Here is a 9,918-nt window from a genome sequence, read left to right as displayed (position 1 = left end):
AAAGTAATCCTGTAACTAAGGCCTCGTACTCTGTCATGTTATTAGTACAAGGGAATTGGAGTAGGTAAGAAGCTAAAAGGGTTTTCCCTTTTGGGTTGGTTAACTCTACGCCTGCTCCACTGCCTTACTTAGATCTTGACCCATCAAACTTTTAAAAATATATTTTATCTTTTGGTCTCTTTACATTTTTCACCTTAGGATCAATTATCAGATTAGCTTCCAGAGATGATTGTTGCTTCTCCAACTCAAAGTTTTGTGACAATTGAGATTGTTCAATTTCTGGTTGCATGAACGCTTCAGTAGTGTTAAGAACAATTTGTTTCGATTGAGGTTGAAGTTGAGATTGTGTTTCGTCATTCTCTTGCTCAAGAGGAATACCTTCCTTCTCATTTTTGACAATCTCAACTGCAATAATCTCCTAGTTGTATTCTTTAGTTTGGGTAGTCTTACTTATAGAATCTATTGTTTGGGGCTCTAATCCTTCACAACTTAGACCTTGAACTTCTTCCATATTGATGGTATGATCATCTTCTTTGTATGGAACCAGACTCATCAGTTACATAATCTCATTTTGACATGGGATACATGAAATCTTTGAGTGCTCCTCATGATGTATCCGACACCATTTTGGAAGCAACAAATCTTGTATCTTCATAGTGTCCCCCAACAAACACATTCCTTGTTGTACTGCTGTAGTGAAACCTTTGACTCACCTTTTATATGAGGTCATATCTGCTCGAAATAACTGGAGAGGATCCGATGCAGAGAAAGTGAGAATCTCATTGACCCTGTAAATTCCTGGACTCACTTCAGCAACCGCCATCTCATTGGGAGCACCATAATCCGTTACCAACTTCTTCAACTTAGGTTCACTATCGATTCGGATCTGGTTGCTTACCCCCTTCCATGGAAGCCATGGGTATGTAAAACAAGCCGAGAAATATCCTCCCAAAGTCTTTGACCAATCCCTACTAAGGAGCATCCCATATACTTCTAGAATATCCACTACTTGAATGTCAATATAACGAGATATTCAGGGATCAACACCTAATTGGATGTATACATCTTTCAATTCTCCGATTATGTTAACCTTAGTTTTGTCTAGTTGTACCACCTTACTATTTGCACGTACTAGTTGAAGTCCAAGCTTCTGACATATAGAGTAGGGCATTACATTTCCTGAAGCCCCTAAATCTACCAAACAGTTGTGTAAATTCTTTCCACATATCCTCAAATTTAGTAAAAATGGTGGATTTTCTATTGCATCACTACTAACATTAGCATTGACTTCATTAAGGTTTGCCATCTTAACCTCATTGCTCTGTGACTCTAACAATTCCAACTTTCTAAGGAGAGCCCTCTTATGTTTAGGGCAATATCTCAATACTTTCATCAAGTACATAGTGGTGACTATCCTCTCCATCTCCTTAGTAACGTCAAATGATCCTTTCAGAACGTAATCTTGCCCTTGAGCTTGTCTAGGGCATGCTCCTTGAAAAGCCTGAGGAGGGTGAGGATTTTTGCTTGCATTCGAATCAGGAGGTACAAACCCACCCATCGGGGGAGGTGGCTCCGTTAATGGAGCTTTGCCTTGACTCCTAAGATTGTAGTTGTTTCTAGTCTGAAAGGCCCGAGCATCCTATACACATGGTTCACCTTCAGCCTCGGCCTGAAATTCTTTGCACAGGAAGGTATCGACTAGCATGGCAGTATTAACCTTATCGAGTTCATCATTGGAACAATCATTTGGCTGAGAGTCAGCTTGAGCAATTCTTATGATTTTCTTGAACTAAGCACAATTAACCTCAAAATGTGCAGCTGTGTCATGCAACTTGCACCAATTTGTTAGCAAATTCATGTCCGCAAGGTTAACACTTTGTGTGTGGTTTGGGTTATCTCATCTGTCGGGGTGATCATGGTTCACCCCACCATTATTCGGACCTATATTCCATTGCCTATTATAAGGTTTGTTGTTATACCTTTGATTTTGGTTCTGGTTATTGTAGTGTCGCTGATTATTATATGGTTGGGATTGATTATACCCTCCTAGAGGATTCATTTTTAGCTGGCTCAAGTCTGAAGTAACCCGTGAGATCATTTTATTTAAGGCTTCTACTTTAGCAGATATATGGGATCCTTGATTCTCAAGCGTTGTGGTTGGAGGTTGGTTTGCTGAGTTAGTATTACCAAATTGTTGACTTCCCCCTTGCGCTTGACCATCATATTGCGTTTGAGTGGGGGCGGTATTGGTACTATTTGTTAGGATTCCCAAAGATACTAAGAGGGGGGGGGGGTGAATCATTATCTGTCCGGTATAATAATTTTCTTAATTTTTAACATGAAAAGCATATTAAAACTGTGTACCGGTAAACCAAAAACAATGCACCAAATAAGAACAACAACCACAACATGAAAAGCACACCATAACACAATATTTTTAATGAGGAAACCTAGTGTGGGAAAAACCTTGATGGGATTTGTGACCCACAATATTCACTTACTGGCCAATAAGAGAATATTACTGCTTACAATAGGGGCCTGCACATGCAGGAAGGCTAAGTGCCTAGAGCTCACTGCTCAGTTACAAAAGAAGTCACACTGACTTACAAAAATGGATTATACTAATCCAATGTCTTGTACTGCTTTAGATCAACATCTGCTATGCCAAATTCAGTACTGGTTTAAGCTCTGCAATATACATAAACCCTTATCCAATAATTCACATATTAGGTCTGCTACCTTCTTTTCATACTTTGCATTATATCATATATATCATATATCCTAAATGATCTACAATGATCTCATACATATATGAGTCATATTACAATCCACCATGTCGGATTACAAAAGATTTTACAATTAATTACAAAATACATTTATACAAAATTCCTGTCGGCCAGGGTGCCGATGAACTGTATGCCGGTGTAGAGTCTGTCGGTGCCATTGCCTGTGTCTGCCTGCTGGTATCACATGATTGTAAGATTGCCATCAATTATAATACCTTCAATCACCTACAATTTCTCATTGGAGTGTGCATTTGCCAACAATCTCCCCCTTTGGCATTGATGGCAACACTCATGAGAAAAATAAAAAAGTGTCCAAAAAGCTGTCCAAAAAGAATTTGCCAAAATTTGTCTGACCAAAACTGTGTGCCCAAAAATGTATGCTCCCCCTGAGTTGATGATGTCTTGTTCTGATCATTTTTCTCATCACACTACTCCCCCTTTGACATCAATGGCAAAGGTTGTCATTCCTTGTCAGTGGAGTGAGGTTCTTGCCTAGATTTTTGTAACCGGTGGGTTACAATCTGGAATATATCTGCCAAAACTAGATTTAAATTGTCTCTGAATCTTTTGCTTTCCTGTAATGCCTCTTGTTTTCTCTGAACTATACTGGTGAGTATGTGCATTTTCTCTTGCGGTGTCTTAATTCCAGGAACCAGAGCCTCAAAAATTTCTTTTCTCAAAGAAATGAGGTAATCTAGTTTAAGACCAAGTTTACATTTTAAGCTCTTTGCTTTATCCTTTATTCTCTCTTTACCCTTTTCTAACTTCTCAATTTTCTCTTCAAGATCTACAATTTTCTTTTCTGTTTCCCAAAATGAATCTGACGTGCCTATTAGATTGTCAACAATATTGTTAATCTCAGTTTGTGTTCTGCTGATCTCCGAATCTATGTCCTGTGTCAAGATGTCGGTTTTGCAAATATCCCTATAGATTTTCTTGAAATCCAAAATTGTTTCTCCTAGTGCCAGTAATATGGTTTCTGTTTGTTCCTATTCTTCTTCACTATTTCCTCAAAGAATTTCTCTTTCTCCTTAATTATCCTCTCTTTGAATGTGTCTTCATTTATTTGATCAACTGTCAAAATGTTGCCAGTGATGAATTTAGACAATGTGTCTAGTTGACCTAAAGAATATTTATTATCCACAATGCACTTGGGTGCTACCAATTTGAGAATAGGAATTGTGTCATCGATAGCCTTATAGGCTTGTGCATTACACTCTGTGATTTTATTTATTGAGTCCAGTAAGACCTCTGTCACATTTGTAGGTGAGAATTCTACTATTGAAGTAGTTGTCTGCCCAACTATTTTCACAATATCCATGCTGCTGGTTGTATTGATAACCTTGCTTGTTTCGACCTCTGGTAGGTCAGTTTGTGTTTGCATTTCTATTAGCAAAGGTTTCAGCTTTTTTAGTTTTAGCCAGTGGCACTATCTCGGTCTGAACCTGTGTCTCAACCTATTTCTGTTCCGATTTCTCCATCTGTGTCTCATAAGGTTTCTCTAAGCTCTCAACAACCGGTTTCTTAGATGTAGTCTCTATATGGACTTCTAGTTTCTCAGTTTGTACCTCTGCACTGTCCATTTCCAGTTCTCCTAATTGTTTTTCAGTTTTATCTACTGGTTCTTCTAATGTTTTACCAGTGGTGTCTTCTGTCGGTTGCTCTGTTTGAGTAGGTTTTTCTATGCTTATGTTTACAGTATCATTAACCTCAACCTCAACATCTGCAGTCGGTGGCAGGGTAGCCACATCTTTCCTTTTATCCTCAGTGGTTTCTCTATCAACCACAATATTTACTTCCTGTGTGTCTATATTCATAGTGTACAAAATTTCGGATTCCGGATTTGTATCCTCTAGTGGAGTCTCCATACTCTCAGTAGCTGGTTGATTGTATATAGTTTCTACCAGTGGAGCATCTAAAGGAGGTGGGGGCAAGTTATCGGTTATCTTTAGGCTTGGATGTCCACCTACCTTACCTTTCCCCTTATCTTTGTCCTTTTTGTATACCTTGATGGTTTTAGGTCTTAGTAGCTCATCTTGTTTCTCTTTTTCTACAAAGAATATGCCCCATTGGTCTGCAGTTTCTTCTGTTACCTCATTTACTCTTCCTGCCATCAGTGCTACATGCCGATGAGCAGTTGAAAATATTGTCCGATTGGCCTCACTGATTAATTTGTCTATCTCATCTGGCGAGTTTATTGGATGTACTGCAAGTAATTTTTCAATTTTTATCTTCTTGTCCATCTCAACAATGGCTACCCTTCTAGCTTCTAGTCTTCTATAAAAATCATTGGGTATTTCATCAACAATTTCTATCAAAAATTTCTTGTATATATCCAAGTGTAAAATTACACTATTTTCTATGCTTTCTTTGTCATCAGCGGAAAGTGTGTTGTACAGTTTGCTGATGTTTTTCAACTTTCCATGTTTTGTTATTTCACTAAGGAGTTTATCCAGTGGAACAATATCTTGTTTTACCTTCTTCTTCTTTTTAGGAGTTAACTTCTTAACTGGAGACATCACCGCCTGTTGCTTTTGTCTTGTTTTTCTAGGAGTGGGTGAGGGTACCAGTGAGGGTTTTCTTTTCCTTTCTACCATTTTGAATATCACTGGCATATCACTCTCAGAGGAAGTTGCAACTGGTGAAAGATGAGTTTCCGATTGAAGTCCTTCCAACTCACTTTCTTTGATACCAGTTTGCTTCAATACATCTTCCTTAAGTGCTTTTGCTTGTCTAGTGCCTTTCCTTACTGTTCGTTCAACTTTCTTAACTCTTTTCCTAGACTGAATACCACTTTCTATTGTTTCAGCATTGCCAAAGACTTTTTCAGATGGTTCTTTAGATGCTTCAAGGAGGGCTTTTGCATAAGTTTCAATAATGTTATCATCTATTTCATATCCCATTTCAGTTACCCAGATTGTCCTAGGGACAACTGCCTCCATCCAAATTCCATCCTTTTTTATTACAAAGCATATTTACTTTTGATATTTATCTACAATTGCCTGTGATAGTCTTATTCTTGTCTTCATTCGAGCCTTCAATGCTTGAAAGTGTTTGTTTATGTTTTTCTCTTTGTTTTCTCCCATATTGTTTAATAGATCCAATATTTGCTTTCCTACCGGTATATCAAACCCAAAATATTTTCTACCAATACCGGGTACTTGCTTAGTAATGTACAACATTAAACATACAAGCAAATTTCCAAATCTAAAAGTTCCTTTCTTATCTCCTTTAATCTTTTTCAGATTGCCTATCAATTAATCTTTGAGCCATTCACACACATCTATTCTAGCATTATCATTGACCATGTCATATGCACTTTTAATACATAGGCTAGATACTGAGTTCAACCTATTTGCATGTGTAGCTTTGTAGCCTAAGATCATACTGATAAATCTGACATTGATGTCCTTTACATCATTTACCCTTAGAGACCTTTTGTCAAATGTTGCACTGGTTAGATCCATCATTGTGTCATTTGAGACCCTTTTAGTTCTGTCAGGTTGGCTACCGGTGGAAGGTAACCCTGTTATTGCTTTAACGACTTCTTTTGTGATTTTATGAATAGAATCCAACCAGAAGAATTCACCATGGACTCTTCTTAGGACTATTCTTATCACATCTTCAAAAAAATCAGGGATGCTAAGAATATCCAGAAAACCTAGGGTTTGTACTACCTTGTGTTCCGGTTTGATATTACCATTTTCATCACAAATCACAGTGCTATATATTTTATTAATTTCATTATCTCCTAATTCCTCTATATGATAATGTATGCATATTCTAGGATCTTCAGCATATACTACTCCTTTAGTAATTTGAGAGAATGCACCTATGTTATCATCTTTATTAGCTATTTCGGGAACTAGCTTGGAAACGGGTCTAGGGCACTTGATAACCTCAATTACAGTAGGGTTTTCTCTAAATTCAGGAATAGAGGAGGATGCCATGTTTATAAATAATTCAATCTTCCTTAGGGATGAGTGCTTGGATGAATTGCTTCTCTTCTTCGCTAAGAATGCCTTCGCTCGAGAATTTTTGCGCTCTCAAAGATTTGAATGCTTGGTGAATAAGACAAAGCCAAAACACTTGCTTTATAATGTTCTTTTCTCCAACTACCGCTTTTAATGCTTGCTAGTTAAGTCACAACTTAACTCATCTGCCGGTAAAGAAGTAATTCAACTTCTCACCATCAATTGAGGGTATAAGAGCATATTTTTCAGTTTGTTGGTAAACCCCCAAAGGATTTTCCTTCAGTTAGATGAAGAGTCTCCTGCATCATGGTTGGAGGTTGGTTTGTTGAGTTAGCATTACCAAATTGTTGACTTCCCCCTTGCACTTGACCAACATATTGCATTTGATTGGGGGTGGTATTGGTACTATTTTGCCAAGTCAAAGCTTGGGCAACAAATTGTTGATTCGCTTGAGGTTGGGGTGTATAGATTGGCACAGGGTTCATCATTGGGGCACCTATAGGTAGAGACGAGGGTACACCTGGGAGTTGATTGTATTTTCCTTGATTCACCCCTATAGGTAGATTATATCCAATCCCTCCTGGGGTTTGATTCAACTCATGGTTCATGCTAATTGCTAGTGCGAAGACTTTTGCCAAGGTGTCCCTTTGATCTTAAGGAACACTCTTCTTAATAAATATAGCAGTCCAAGGGTTGATAGCTCTTAGATATGAGTCAATGGCTATATTAGGCGCTACCTGGTAAGGAGCTTGTAACCTCTTCAATGCCCTTTGGAAGCTAGTATTAAAAGTCATTAATGGCTCATTTGGCGATTTCTTAAGAGAAGCGAACTGGTGGTATAGTGTCCCCGGGTCTATGTACACTCAGAATTGATCAATGAAGGCCTTCTCCAAGACATCCCAACCTGTGATAGAGTTTGCAGGTAAGGTTAAGTACTAATTTTATTCATTCTCCCCAAGTGAATATGGGAAGAGTCTACATACTACATCTTGGTGTTCAATATGATTATGAACTACTGCATCTTTGAATGCTTCAATATGTTCATCAGCCGTTTGTCCCCCAAAATAGTAAAATTTGCTGCAAAATTTATCCGGGTTTCTAGGTAGGTCATGTATACCCCCTGGTATGGTTCCTAGTGGTGTGGTGTCTTGGTTAAAGTAGGCCATTGAAGGTGGTGACGGTGGACGTTGAGTCACAAAAGGTGCAACGATAGGCTGAGGACTAGGAATCAGTTGATCTTCTACATTGAGTATGGATGACTGTACTGGTGAGGCTGTTGAGGGTTGTTTCTTAGCTTTGTTCCTCTTTCTCCTAGTGGCAGATCCTAACTCTACTAATTTGGATGGTGAAGAACCACTCCTAAGGACTCGATGGAATCTCTCAGGAGAGAAAGATGATATATGATCTAGCTTAATACCTCAATTCTCTAGTTGAGGAGGTGGTTGTGGATTTTCTTGTGGTTTCACCTGAGGATTAAGCTGTCTTTGTGCCTTTGCTTCTATACATATAGCCTTTTGTCTCTAGTTATCCAAGACTTATCGTGCTCGTAACCAATCGTTATAATCTCTTGTACTGTCCCAAGAAAAGTCGTATAGTTGGGTAAGAATGTTGTGTTGCTTGTTGTTGAGGTTAGGTTGGGTAAAGGGCATCAATCTGTCTCCTGGAAGTACAATATGTGGTTAACCAGTGAGGGGACTAGTCTAGGCCGTCCTTCTAGCGCCAGTTTATGTTGACAACTATTTTTGACACACCCGCCAACAGTCAGGTAGCCAATATGAACACTCACCACCTCTCCTGAAAAGCAATGAATTTGAGAAAACTCATTACCCCAAGATCTCTATAGTCAAGTCACGATGGTGCAACAACCCAATGGTTGATGTGGTTGTACCTGTTAAGGGGCATGCTAGTTGAAACTAAATCTTGCTGGTTATGAATGGCTGAACTTCCTTTTTTTGTATTTTATGATTTAAGATTCTTTGGAAAATAAACTGCGAAGAGTGAAAGGGAACAAGAAAATAACAATAAAACCAATACAATAACAAATCAATGAAATACTCAATTAGTTCCTTGCAATCCAAGAAATTATCAAATATTATCCAAGTTAGCATTCAACAACGGACCTTTAGAAAACCTACAAAATCATCAATTTCACAAACTTATGGAAATAAAATCATCAATGATATGGCCTATCATAGTAATTCTCATACACCACTGATGTGCACAATATGATTTATAAAGTGATAAACAAAAAGATCAAACCACGTTGCTAACTCCAAATAATAGACATTACCAGATTACACAGAACAATTTTGGTAGACCATAGACGTAGATTAGGCAATCTACAAGCTACTTCTTGTATTAATCTCAATGTATGTATAATAAAAATAACTCAAACTTCTTAACAATCTGCAAAATATTCTAAAATCTCTAAGTGGGCCACAAATCATCAATTTGGGACCCGTACAAATGAATCCAACTTCTCAATTTATAGAAGTTCTCTACCCTATCATCTAGGAAATAAACCTACCCTAAATTAAGAACTGAAACTAGGAGTCGCAGTTAACTTGCAAATTTCTGCCTTGACACTCCACTTAACAACTACGAAATGGGGACTGCATGAGCACTACAAAGACCATGCTGGGTGAGCCATGTTTTTGTAGTCATGTAGAATTTCTCTCAAAATTGGAACTTGAGTAGGAGCTGTAGCTGAAAATACAAGATTAAGGATTTATGAAAAAGCTTTGCCATCTTTAGCAATTATACGTTTATTCCTTATTTCTTGGCGAAAGCTCTATAATTATCAATTATGCATGCAACTGCTTGAACAAGAGGATTAGCTAAATGCTTAACTCTAAATTTATATTTCTTCAATGCTTCATCTGCATGATTCTTTCCTTTCTCTAGTTCTCCTATTGTCTCTACCACCTCTTGACACTGAGTGATCAAGCCCGTGTACCTGCCCATGAGGGTGACATCAAACTTGGCTGAAGGTCCTAAGTGTTGAGCCTCATATACATCCTATCGATTCAAAACTTGCTGCTCTTCCATTATCCCTGTACTAGTCAGTCCTAATCCGAAGGCTCTGAGCATACTCTTTACAAAATTCTCATATAACAAAATTTCCTTGAGAAGGGGGAATCGAATCTCTGCCATATCCT

This window comes from Cryptomeria japonica, chromosome 10, assembly GCF_030272615.1.
Source record: "Cryptomeria japonica chromosome 10, Sugi_1.0, whole genome shotgun sequence".
Taxonomy (NCBI): Eukaryota; Viridiplantae; Streptophyta; class Pinopsida; order Cupressales; family Cupressaceae; genus Cryptomeria; species Cryptomeria japonica.
The sequence above is the reverse complement of the archived record's forward strand: the minus strand, read 5'-3'. Positions refer to the sequence as shown.